Genomic DNA, 14,594 nt, shown 5'->3' on the forward strand with positions numbered 1-14,594 from the left:
TACACACTATGGTACAAAAATGTGAATTTCCGCTTTTTTAATCGGCTCTGATTTTCTGAGCACCTGTCATGATTCCTGAGGTTCTACAATGCCCAAACAGTAGAAAACCCCCACAAATGACCCCATTTCGGAAAGTAGACACCCTAAGGTATTCGCTGATGGGCATAGTGAGTTCATAGAACTTTTTATTTTTTGTCACAAGTTAGCGGAAAATGATGATGATTTTTATTTTTTTATTTTTTCTTACAAAGTCTCATATTCCACTAACTTGCGACAAAAAATAAAAAATTCTAGGAACTCACCATGCCCCTCACAGAATACCTTGGGGTGTCTTCTTTCCAAAATGGGGTCACTTGTGGGGTAGTTATACTGCCCTGGCAATTTAGGGGCCCAAATGTGTGAGAAGAACTTTGCAATCAAAATGTGTAAAAAATGACCGGTGAAATCCGAAAGGTGCACTTTGGAATATGTGCCCCTTTGCCCACCTTGGCAGCAAAAAAGTCTCACACATCTGGTATCGCCGTACTCAGGAGAAGTTGGGGAATGTGTTTTGGGGTGTCATTTTACATATACCCATGCTGGGTGAGAGAAATATCTTGGCAAAAGACAACTTTGCCCATTTTTTTATACAAAGTTGGCATTTGACCAAGATATTTTTCTCACCCAGCATGGGTATATGTAAAATGACACCCCAAAACACATTCCCCAACTTATCCTGAGTACGGCAATACCAGATGTGTCACACTTTTTTGCTGCCAAGGTGGGCAAAGGGGCACATATTCCAAAGTGCACCTTTCGGATTTTGCAGGCCATTTTTTACACATTTTGATTGCAATGTACTTCTCACACATTTGGGCCCCTAAATTGCCAGGGCAGTATAACTACACCACAAGTGACCCCATTTTGGAAAGAAGACACCCCAAGATATTCCGTGAGGGGCACTGCGAGTTCCTAGAATTTATTTATTTTTGTCACAAGTTAGCGGAAAATGATGATTTGTTTTTTTCTCTTTTTTCCTTACAAAGTCTCATATTCCACTAACTTGCGACAAAAAATAAAAAATTCTAGGAACTCGCCATGCCCCTCACGGAATACCTTTGGGTGTCTTCTTTCCAAAATGGGGTCACTTGTGGCGTAGTTATACTGCCCTGGCAATTTAGGGGCCCATATGTGTGAGAAGTACTTTGCAATCAAAATCTGTAAAAAATGACCGGTGAAATCCGAAAGGTGCACTTTGGAATATGTGCCCCTTTGCCCACCTTGGCATCAAAAAAGTGTCACACATCTGGTATCGCCGTACTCAGGAGAAGTTGGGGAATGTGTTTTGGGGTGTCATTTTACATATACCCATGCTGGGTGAGAGAAATATCTTGGCAAAAGACAACTTTTCCCATTTTTTTATACAAAGTTGGCATTTGACCAAGATATTTTTTTCACCCAGCATGGGTATATGTAAAATGACATTCCAAAACACATTCCCCAACTTCTCCTGAGTACGGCGATACCAGATGTGTCACACTTTTTTGCTGCCAAGGTGGGCAAAGGGGCACATATTCCAAAGTGCACCTTTCGGATTTTGCAGGCCATTTTTTACACATTTTGATTGCAAGGTACTTCTCACACATTTGTGCCCCTAAATTGCCAGGGCAGTATAACTACGCCACAAATGACCCCATTTTGGAAAGAAGACACCCCAAGGTATTCCGTGAGGGGCACTGCGAGTTCCTAGAATAATTTTTTTTGGTCACAAGTTAGCGGAAAATGATGATTTTTTTTTTCTCTTTTTTCCTTACAAAGTCTCATATTCCACTAACTTGCGACAAAAATTTAAACATTCTAGGAACTCGCCATGCCCCTCACGGAATACCTTGGGGTGTCTTCTTTCCAAAATGGGGTCACTTGTGGCGTAGTTATACTGCCCTGGCAATTTAGGGGCCCATATGTGTGAGAAGTACTTTGCAATCAAAATCTGTAAGAAATGACCGGTGAAATCCGAAAGGTGCACTTTGGAATATGTGCCCCTTTGCCCACCTTGGCAGCAAAAAAGTGTGACACATCTGGTATCGCCGTACTCAGGAGAAGTTGGGGAATGTGTTTTGGAATGTCATTTTACATATACCCATGCTGGGTGAAAAAAATATCTTGGTCAAATGCCAACTTTGTATAAAAAAATGGGAAAAGTTGTCTTTTGCCAAGATATTTCTCTCACCCAGCATGGGTATATGTAAAATGACACCCCAAAACACATTCCCCAACTTCTCCTGAGTACGGAGATACCAGATGTGTCACACTTTTTTGCTGCCAAGGTGGGCAAAGGGGCACATATTCCAAAGTGCACCTTTCGGATTTTGCAGGCCATTTTTTACACATTTTGATTGCAAGGTACTTCTCACACATTTGGGCCCCTAAATTGCCAGGGCAGTATAACTACGCCACAAGTGACCACATTTTGGAAAGAAGACACCCCAAGGTATTCTGTGAGGGGCACTGCGAGTTCCTAGATTTTTTTTTTTTTGTCACAAGTTAGCGGAAAATGATGATTTTTTTTTTTTCTCTTTTTTCCTTACAAAGTCTCATATTCCACTAACTTGCGACAAAAATTTAAAAATTCTAGGAACTCGCCATGCCCCTCACGGAATACCTTGGGGTGTCTTCTTTCCAAAATGGGGTCACTTGTGGCGTAGTTATACTGCCCTGGCAATTTAGGGGCCCAAATGTGTGAGAAGTACTTTGCAATCAAAATGTGTAAAAAATGGCCTGCGAAATCCGAAAGGTGCACTTTGGAATATGTACCCCTTTGCCCACCTTGGCTGCAAAAAAGTGTCACACATCTGGTATCGCCGTACTCAGGAGAAGTTGGGGAATGTGTTTTGGGGTGTCATTTTACATATACCCATGCTGGGTGAGAGAAATATCCTGGCAAAAGACAACTTTTCCAATTTTTTTATACAAAGTTGGCATTTGATCAAGATATTTATCTCACCCAGCATGGGTATATGTAAAATGACACCCCAAAACACATTCCCCAGCTTCTCCTGAGTACGGCGATACCAGATGTGTGACACTTTTGCGCATCTAGGCTGCAAAAGTGCCCAAATTCCTTTTAGGAGGGCATTTTTAGACATTTGGATCCCAGACTTCTTCTCACGCTTTAGGGCCCCTAAAAAGCCAGGGCAGTATAAATACCCCACATGTGACCCCACTTTGGAAAGAAGACACCCCAAGGTATCCAATGAGGGGCCTGGCAAGTTCATAGAATTTTTTTTTTTTTCGCATAAGTTAGCGGAAATTGATTTTTATTTTATTTTTTTCTCACAAAGTCTCACTTTCCGCTAACTTAGGACAAAAATTTAAATCTTTCATGGACTCAATATGCCCCTCAGCAAATACCTTGGGGTGTCTTCTTTCCAAAATGGGGTCAGTTGTGGGGTGTTTGTACTGCCCTGGCATTTGAGGGTCTCCGCAATCATTACATGTATGGCCAGCATTAGGAGTTTCTGCTATTCTCCTTATATTGAGCATACAGGTAATGAGATTTTTTTTTTCCGTTCAGCCTCTGGGCTGAAAGAAAAAAATGAACGGCACAGATTTCTTCATTCGCATCGATCAATGTGGATGAAAAAAATCTCTGCCAAAAAAAAAAAATGGAGGGGAAAGGCGTCTGCCAGGACATAGGAGCTCCGCCCTACATCCATACCCACTTAGCTCGTATGCCCTGGAAAACCAGATTTCTCCATTCACATCAATCGATGTGGATGAATAAATCATTGCCGGGATTTATTTTTATATACAGACGTGGACAAAATTGTTGGTACCCTTTGGTCAATGAAAGAAAAAGTCACAATGGTCACAGAAATAACTTTAATCTGACAAAAGTAATAATAAATTAAAATTCTATAAATGTTAACCAATGAAAGTCAGACATTGTTTTTCAACCATGCTTCAACAGAATTATGTAAAAAAATAAACTCATGAAACAGGCATGGACAAAAATGATGGTACCCCTAGAAAACACAGAACATAATGTGACCAAAGGGACATGTTAATTCAAGGTGTGTCCACTAATTAGCATCACAGGTGTCTACAACCTTGTAATCAGCCATTGGGCCTATATATATGGCTCCAGGTAATCACTGTGTTGTTTGGTGATATGGTGTGTACCACACTCGACATGGACCAGAGGAAGCAAAGGAAAGAGCTGTCTCAAGAGATCAGAAAGAAAATTATAGACAAGCATGTTAAAGGTAAAGGCTATAAGACCATCTCCAAGCAACTAGATGTTCCTGTGAGTACAGTTGCACATATTATTCATAAGTTTAAGATCCATGGGACTGTAGCCAACCTCCCTGGACGTGGCCGCAGGAGGAAAATTGATGACAAATCTAAGAGACGGATAATCCGAATGGTAACAAAAGAGCCTAGAAAGACTTCTAAAGAGATTCAAGGTGAACTTCATGCTCAAGGAACATCAGTGTCAGATCGCACCATCCGTCGTTGTTTGAGCCAAAGTGGACTACATGGGAGACGACCAAGGAGGACACCATTGTTGAAAACGAATCATAAAAAAGCAAGACTGGAATATGCCAAACTACATGTTGACAAGCCACAAAGCTTCTGGGAGAATGTCCTGTGGACAGATGAGACAAAAATCGAAGTTTTTGCCAAGGCACATCAGCTGTATGTTCACAGACGAAAAAATGAAGCATATCAAGAAAAGAACACTGTCCCTACTGTGAAACATGGAGGAGGCTCTGTTATGTTCTGGGGCTGCTTTGCTGCGTCTGGCACAGGGTGTCTTGAATCTGTGCAGGGTACAATGAAATCTCAAGACTATCAAGGAATTCTAGAGAGAAATGTACTAGCCAGTGTCAGAAAGCTTGGTCTCAGTCGCAGGTCATGGGTCTTGCAACAGGACAATGACCCAAAACACACCGCTAAAAACACCCAAGAATGGCTAAGAGGAAAAAATTGGACTATTCTAAAGTGGCCTTCTATGAGCCCTGACCTCAATCCTATTGAGCATCTTTGGAAGGAGCTGAAACATGCAGTCTGGAAAAGGCACCCTTCAAACCGGACACAACTGGAGCAGTTTGCTCATGAGGAGTGGGCCAAAATACCTGCTGAGAGGTGCAGATGTCTCATTGACAGTTACAGGAAGCGTTTGATTGCAGTGATTGCCTCAAAAGGTTGCGCAACAAAATATTAAGTTAGGGGTACCATCATTTTTGTCCATGCCTGTTTCATGAGTTTATTTTTTTACATAATTCTGTTGAAGCATGGTTGAAAAACAATGTCTGACTTTCATTGGTTAACATTTATAGAATTTTAATTTATTATTACTTTTGTCAGATTAAAGTTATTTCTGTGACCATTGTGACTTTTTCTTTCATTGACCAAAGGGTACCAACAATTTTGTCCACGTCTGTATATACAAAGTGTTTGCCAAAGCATAGGAACGCCGCCTCCTCCTCAGCTCGTATGCATCGGCAAACTCTCTCCAAAGCATAGGGCAGGGTGGTCAGGACAGTCAGGACAGAAATAGCGGGTGTCACGCCTTATTCCTCTCCTGCTACAGACACGACATCTTTTTCGGGGTGACGGTTGGGTTGAGGTACCAGGAACGACATTGGGGAAATGTCGCTCGTGTAGACGGCTAACTACACTGGTGGATGGGGCCACGGAACCTCCTGGGTACAGGAGGTTCTCGATGATCTCTTCCTGAAATTTGAGGAAGGATCCAGTTCTCCCAGCCTTACTGTAGAGAACAAAACTATTGTACAGAGCCAATTGAATTAAATATACAGACACCTTCTTATACCAGCGTCTGGTTCTGCGGGAAACTAAATACGGAGACAACATCTGGTCATTGAAGTCCACCCCTCCCATGTGAAGGTTATAGTCGTGGACTGAGAGGGGCTTTTCAATGACACGGGTTGCTCGCTCAATTTGTATTGTAGTGTCTGCTTGAATGGAGGTGAGCATGTAAACGTCACGCTTGTCTCTCCATTTCACCGCGAGCAGTTCTTCGTTACACAGTGCGGCCCTCTGCCCCCTTGCAAGACGGGTGGTAACGAGCCGTTGGGGGAAGCCCGCGCGACTAGTTCGCGCAGTACCACAGGCGCCAATCCGTTCTAGAAACAAATGCCTAAAGAGGGCCACACTTGTGTAAAAATTGTCCACATAAAGATGGTACCCCTTGCCGAATAAGGGTGACACCAAGTCCCAAACTGTCTTCCCACTGCTCCCCAGGTAGTCAGGGCAACCGACCGGCTCCAGGGTCTGATCTTTTCCCTCATAGATCCGAAATTTGTGGGTATAGCCTGTGGCCCTTTCACAGAGCTTATACAATTTGACCCCATACCGGGCGCGCTTGCTTGGGATGTATTGTTTGAAGCCAAGGCGCCCAGTAAAATGTATCAGGGACTCGTCTATGCAGATGTTTTGCTCTGGGGTATACAAATCTGCAAATTTCAGGTTGAAATGGTCTATGAGGGGCCGAATTTTGTGGAGCCGGTCAAAAGCAGGGTGGCCTCTGGGACGGGAGGCGGTGTTGTCACTAAAGTGCAGGAAACGCAGGATGGTCTCAAATCGTGTCCTGGACATAGCAGCAGAGAACATGGGCATGTGATGAATCGGGTTCGTGGACCAATATGACCGCAATTCATGCTTTTTTGTCAGGCCCATGTTGAGGAGGAGGCCCAGAAAAGTTTTAATTTAGGAAACTTGGACTGGTTTCCACCGGAAAGGCTGGGCATAATAGCTTCCCGGGTTAGCGGTTATAAATTGTGTGGCATACCGATTTGTTTCTGCCACAACTAAGTCTAAGAGCTCCGCAGTCAAGAACAGCTCAAAAAATCCCAGGGCCAAACCGATCTGAGCTGTCTCAACCCGAACTCCAGACTGGGCGGTGAAAGGGAAAACTACAGGTGCGGCTGAAGTTGGGGACTGCCAATCAGGGTTTGCCAGCACCTCAGGGACTCTAGGGGCTCTACGGGCACGTCTTTGCGGTGGCTGCGACGGGGTCACTACTGCACGTGCCACCGTACCAGCTTCAACTGCCCTTCTGGTGCTCGCTACTTCACCAGGTTGTACGGCAGTGCTGGTACTAGGTCCAGGAAGGGCTGGGCTGCTGGTGTATGCCTCACCACGTAATCCGACAGCACCAGCCCCACTCTGCTGCTCTTGAAGCGGATCCTGTGCAACCTGCGGTCTAGCGACACGGGGCCGGGTACGCCTGGTGCTATCAGGGACCTCAGCCTCCTCGTCCGAACTTTGGGTCAGAGAGCCACTGCTTTCTACAGGTTCGTATTCTGACCCGCTGGATTCATCAGATAAGGGTTCCCACTCCTCATCCGACTGGGTCAGAAGCCTGTAGGCCTCTTCAGAGGAATACCCCCTGTTAGACATGTGGGCAACTAAATTTAGGGGTATTCCCTGAGACTACCCAAGAAAAAAAAGCAAGCCTGTCTTACAAAGGGGAGGCTAGCGAAGTACCGGAGGCCGCTGCGGTTGATAAAAAATATCAAAACTGATTTTTTTATCGCCGCAGTGCGTGTAAAGTGAATGTGCAGCGATCAAAAAAAATTTTTTTTTTGTCACTGCGGTGGGGCGGGTGTGGGCAAACGCACGTGTGGGCGAGCGATCAGGCCTGATCGGGCAAACACAGCGTTTTGGGTGGAGGGAGAACTAAAGTGACACTAGTACTATTATAGATCTGACCGTGATCAGTTTTGATCACTTCCAGATACTATAAAAGTACAAATGCTGATTAGCGATACGCTAATCAGCGAATAACGGACTGTGGTGCGGTGGGCTGGGCGCTAACCGATCCCTAAACTACCTAACCAAGGGGCCTAAACTATACTGAAACCTAACGGTCAATACCAGTGAAAAAAAAAAGTGACAGTTTGCACTGATCACTTTTTTCTTTTCACTTGTGATTGACAGGGGTGATCAAAGGGTTAATTGGGGTTCAGGGGGGTGATCTGGGGCTAAAGTGTAGTGTTTGGTGTACTCACTGTGAAGCCTGCTCCTCTGCTGGATCCAACCGACGAAAAGAACCAGCAGAGGAGCAGGCAGCCATATAACAGATCATATTTACAAATATGATCTGTTATTCGGCTCTCTGATTGGATTTTTTAAAAATCAGCAACCTGCCAGCCAATGATCGCGGCTGGCAGGTTGCTGACGAAATACTCCTGTACGAAATGCCGGCCCGAACTGCGCATGCGCGGGCCAGCAAAGCGCGTCATCTCGTGTCTCGCGAGATGACGCGTATATGCGTGACTCTGCGCAGCGCTGCCACCTCCGGACCGCACATCTGCGTTAGGCGGTCCGGAGGTGGTTAAAGCTCTAGACTTTGATGCAGAAGCTGTGAGTTCAAATCCTGTCATAAATTCTTTCTGAAATAGAGGCTAAACTTAATTTAACTCTTTAAGGATCCATGATGTATCTTTACCTCATGGTACCGATCCCTAAATATGGCGCCCGCTCGCTTAGCAGCGGGCGCCTTAGCCGCAGTTTTTTTTTTTTTATAGCAGAGACCTGCGGAACATGTATGCGATCAGCCATAATTGCTCATCCCTAGTTACATACTTTTGCTTTTTATTTGAATTAATCTGTACATATTTATCTACTTATGAAATTGCCCAATGCTTCCATTTGAAAGTTATAGAAATACAGGGTTTAACTTCCTGCCCATTTTTCGAAAACCATAGATGGCATTTTCACCCACTAATCCAGTCTCTGTTACATTTTCTTGCATTACATTTAAAGTTATGACTATGCGCAGCTGTCATAGCTTCAGCCATCATCTTCATTAATTCTCTGTATGGAGAAGTACTGCAGTTGGCACTCTGTTGACCACAATAATTTATTACCCAAAGTTCACCCTTATATAAGCTCCTCTTTTAAATAGAAAATAACTTTCAAATAGACTAATTCTTTAATGAGGGAAGAGGCACATACAACGACTGCATTTTTCTTTTAAATGTTCTATGATTTTCTGAAATCCTCTTTTCTGCCTTACTCCCATCTGTGTCTGCCACGCTTTTATTCATAAGTCTCTGCTTGCTTTCTATTCATTTTATATACAATAAAATGTTATTTCTATGTCCATTAAAGTGCACTGCAGTGTGTCATGCTGCGTCTTGCAGTTTTGGAGGCCAAAATCAGGAATATATCATAAAAGGAGAGAAAGTACAAAGGACAGATATTTTTTTATTTTATTCACTTCTGGTCTTGGCCTCCAAAACTGCATCCGGAAACCTGAATGTGTGGTCGTACCCTTAGATGCCTGTTCCAATCTACATTTATTTGAAGTTTTATAAAATACACATCATCATATTCTGTATCTCATCTACTGCATTCATATTAAATTGTTCTATATTAAAATACTGGATGTTTTCTGCAAGAGGAATTCTGAGAAATAAGTTTTACCTCTGGGCTACAACACTTGAGGAAACAGCCAAAAGGATACAGAGCTTTGGCTATTGAAGGGATTGTCCAGCTTTGATGAAATGTTGGCCTATCCTCAGAATATGCCATCACTGATCAGCGGGGGTTCATCACCACACATCCCCTCCGTTCAGCTGTACTGGTATAGTTCCGGCACCTGAAGTCGGAACTACATATCACCATCAGGGGAGCTCATTACTATGAACATACAAAGCAGCCCAGCAATCACTGTAAAGTGGGTGGGGAACACTTCCTTAATCAATATACTGGACTGATAACTATAGGACCACATTTACTAATACCGTCTAAAAGTAAAGGTGGGTTTACACTGCCCGATAGTGCGACAACTGCCTGTTTGAGAGTTATGTTGAAGCGCGGCATTTACATGCAACCATCCCCTCCACTTTATGGGGATGAAAGATGACTACTGCTATCACTCATTCCTATTTAGAGTCATTGTTTCTGGGAAGCAAAGTGCTATTTAGACAGCATGATCTGCTGCCCAGAAACAATGATTTAGGTGTCCGCTTGAAAGATTAATTCACCCAATAAATGAGCATTCCTTCCCATCAATCGCCTCCTCGTTAGCAGAGGAGACCACTGCTATTACATGCAGCGATCTTCTCCACAGTATAGGGAGGACCAATCTCTTATGCCATCACTCATTCCCATACTGATGACTGATTGTCAGCAGCAGCAGCATTTGCCGCTGGCGAACGATTTTATAAACCTGTTAAAAAACTCCAATTGCCTGATGAACAAGCTTGCTCGTTCAATGGGTAATCGGTGGCAGTATTACACTGCGATATCATCGATAACGAGCGTTACTATGAATTCTCATTAGCAAACATCTGGCAGACTATCTGCCTGTCTAATATAGGCTTTACCTCGGCAGCTTTGTACGAACATTTGTACAACTTTTCATATATGGCCCTAAAGTCTCTCTGGGGTGCATTCGGCACATGCACAGAAAAGAGTTGAAGACCACTGGGCACTTGGGCAATCTCCATCCCTTTACTGCATATGTGCCGAATGCGCTCCAACAAGAATTCAGGGGGAGGTGTGAATATGTTTTTACTGCCTGGCCTGTCTGTCACAGCAGTGGGGGCACCGAATAGTAGACAGGGAGCAGAGCCTCTGGGTGCAACAAGGTGTAACAGTATCATCCTCCACCTAGGGGGTAATTTGCAAGTTATAAATAGCCTTTCTTTTTCTACAGATTACCCGTATACACAGAGATACTCAAGATATCATTAGAGTCTGCAGGCAAACCATTTTACCTACTGGTAAGTGATGACATGTGCTCTTTAACCCTTTTGCTATGATCTGCTGGGTCACTGCATTTCATTCAGACATGACGCTTACAGTTCAGGCCAAAATCTTGGTTTCATCAGACCAGTATATTTACAGAGGAGAGGCTTCTTTCTGGCCACTCTGCCATAAAGCTTAGATTGGTGAAGTATTGCAGTGATTGTTGATCTTCTAGAAAGGTTCTCCCACCTTCTCCTAAATTACTTAGTTTGGTGGGGCGGCCAGTTCCTTCCATTTAAGAATTATGGAAGCCACTGTGCTCTTGGGAACTTTCAGTGCAGAAGAAATGTTTATATCCTTCTCTAGAGCTGTGCCTCTTTATTTTCCTGTCTCTGAACTCTACAGGCGGTTCTCTCCTCCTCATGGCTTGGTTTATGCTCTGCTATGCATTGTCAGCTGTGAGACCTTATATGGAGAGGGATGTGTCTTAACAAATGATGTCCAATCAACTGAATTTCTCACAGTTAGACTCCAATCAGGGTGAAAAAAACATCTCAAAGATGATCAAGAAAAGTGTAAGGCCCAAGAATAAATTTCTATTGTCATAGCAAAACATCTGAATACTTATGTCCATGCAAAATTTTTGTTTTTCTTTTTAAATAAATTTGCAGGGTCTTGCCTGAAGACTGAGGTGGAGAAAACCATGATTTTTTTTTTAATTTTAGTACAAGGCCTCAACATACCAAAATGTAAAAAAAAAGTAAAAGGGTTTAAAGACTTCCTGTATGCATTCTATATACAAGGGATTATAATATTAGAGTGAAAGGATAAGTTTATTGGGGAAAACTGTACAATTAAATCGAGGCCCTAGTACCCTGTTTGGCCACTTCTAGCCTGGATACAAGAGAAGATATGGTTGGGAATGGAGGTATACAGATTTCATATGGTATCCTGTGGAACGTATATACACAGATGTTGCAGGTGAGGCTGCACACTCATAGGTTGCTGAAGCTAGGATCCCATCTGGTCCTATAAATGCTCAGTTGACGATAAGTCTGGCACTCGGGCAAACCAAGGAAGTGTTGCAGTCTGGCAGAGACATTCCTGGGAAACCCCTTCTGTGTGTAGGTGAGCATTATCCTGCTGAAAAATACTAGTTCGAAGCCCTGCCATGAGAGACAACACATGTGGCTGCAGGATGTTCTGCACATATTGATGCACTGTTAGTGTCCCTAATATCACTAATAGAGATGGCACCACTGTCATATGCAATGGCTGCTCAGATCGTCAACACCAACAGTTGGGGCAATGTGCTGCTTCACAGCAAAGGCAGGATTGAAGTGCTCACCACGAGGCCTCCATACTCAACCCCAACCATCGTGGAACCTGAAATAGAACCTGGATTCATTGCTAAAGACTTCCCATGTTCACCTCCTCATACTGTGGAGGTGATCATTGCATTATAAATGCAGTGCTTCACCTAAAACTAACGAGCAGGCAGCTGTCGGGAAGGAACAATTTCTTCTCAACAATTGCGTTCTCAATTGCTGCATGTAAATGCAGCAGCCTAGGGAAATAAGCATAAAGAAAATGTCCTACTGTCTTTGGAAAACTGGGATACATGCAGGGATTGTCTAACAAACACAAATGCTGGCTTTCCTGCGATTATATACTACAGCGGTGTACTCTTCTATAATATCACATCACTGTGGTTTAGACGGAGAAGATTACCAGTAAATAATAGTATGTAATAGAATTATGAAGGTATTTTCACATTTTCTTGTGAATAAATACTTTAAGGCATTTCCAATGTGTAAGAAAGTACTTCATTGTGGGAACACTAAAAAATACTATTTAAAATGTAACACACGTCTATGTATTTTAACCCTTTAAGGACATAGCTCAATTTGGCCTTAAGGGGAATCTGTCACCAAAATTCTTGATTAATATCTACAGTAATACATGAGTAGTACTTCAGTTAAGGAGTCCAGCTTGACATTTTTTATTTTCATACTGCCTCCCATTCCCCAATTACCTGGACTCAGCTGTGCTGAAATACTCAGTCCAGATTGTTGTGCTGTGCTAACACAATGGAGAGGACTTTGACACACAATAACAGCAATCCTGACAGTGTATTTAAGCACAGCTTTAATCCTTCCAGGACCTTGCAATTTTCCATTTTTGCATTAAAATTTTTTGCTTCCGGCCTTCCTGGAGCCATAACTTTTTTATTTTTTAGTTCATATAGCCTTATGAGGGCTTTTTTTTTTTGTGTGGCACAAGTCATACTTTCTAATAGCACCATTTACTGTTGCATACAATGTAGTGGGAAGCTGGAAAAAAATAGCAAATTGGTGGAATTGGAAACAAAACATAATTCCACCACAGTTTTATGTTTTTTTGTTTTTTTTTGGTATTACCTATGTGGTAAAACTGACCTGTGCCCTTCATTCATTCATGGGTTAGTATGATTACAATAATACCATATTTATATAATTTTTCTTGTGTCTTAGGACTGAAAAAAGAAGTAAAAACTTTGGAAAATTATTTATTTATTTTCATCGCCATATTCTGAACCAAATAACTTTTTAAAAGTTAGGTCAATGAAGCTATGTGTGCTATATTTTGCAGAGCAACTAGTAGTTTTGATTGATACTAATTTCGAGTTTGTATGAGGTTTTGATCACTTTTTATTAAATTGGATATTAATTGGGAAATAAAGCAACAAAAAAATCGGGTGAATCGGGCCATTTTGATTTTTTTCCATTACACTGTTCGCCATATGGGATAAATATTTCAATATTTTAATACGATACATGGGCATGTGGTGATACATGCCCATGATTTTTTATTTTTTATTTTTGTAGGTGACTATAACATGCAATCTTTAGATTGCCACTTGTATTCTGTAATGGATTTCTATACAGGATTCGGTATATTCTAAAGCAGTGCTGGTTCCTAAAGGCCCAGAATTTGAATATACTAATTATCAGCCTGAAAGCTTAATCCATGGCCTGGTACTAGCCACAGCCCGGTGGTTGGGAACCTCTGGGGCAAGGGAGATAATTAAAGCGGTTCTACGGGAATTAAGAAAATGAAAATATTATATTTAAATATTACTTTATAAAAAATAAATTTCCGAATATCTTCATTATTTATATTTGTTCCTTTTGTCTAGGGAGCAATCATTAGGAGAAATAAAATGACCACCATCCTATTAGTATAAACAAAATCTGTCCTAATCACATAGCAAGACAAGATACTTTAGACCACTGAGCTAAATAGTTGCCTCATACTCATCTCTGCTTCTCAGGGATTATGATTCTGAATTGTATTGCTTGCAGGTAGGGACAGACACGAACAGTGAGCCCCGACCTAGAACCCAGCTCACACCAAGAGACAAAAAAACACAAAAAACAGGTCGTTCCTAAATTGGTGATAACCAGACAGGATATGCAGTACCAAACGAGAGACAGAGAGAGGTCAGAAGACAAGCCGGGTTCAGAACCACACGGACAACGCAGTACCATACGAGAGACAGAGTGTGGTCAGAAGACAAACCTGGGTCAGAGGAATGAGCAATCCAACAATTACAGGAACCAGGAATGCAGCTAGTAAGTCAGAGACTATCATTGGCACTGAACAATCATCCCACTTCTAATCTCCTCCAGCAAACGCCCGCTGTGGGGAGAAAAAAAGCATTGTATCCTGTTGCTAAGAATGCTGTAGCATCACCAGAGGGAGTGGTTTAGCAGCCTATCTCTCCCGGTGCCACCACATTGAAGCCAGATATTGTGCCGCTGGCAGCCCAGACAGGTGAGTTTGTGACATTACCCCCCACTCTTAAGAGGGGCCACTGGACCCTCAACCCGGGGAGCAGGCTTTGA

The sequence above is a fragment of the Bufo gargarizans genome, chromosome 3 (genome assembly GCF_014858855.1).
Source record: "Bufo gargarizans isolate SCDJY-AF-19 chromosome 3, ASM1485885v1, whole genome shotgun sequence".
Classification (NCBI taxonomy): Eukaryota; Metazoa; Chordata; class Amphibia; order Anura; family Bufonidae; genus Bufo; species Bufo gargarizans.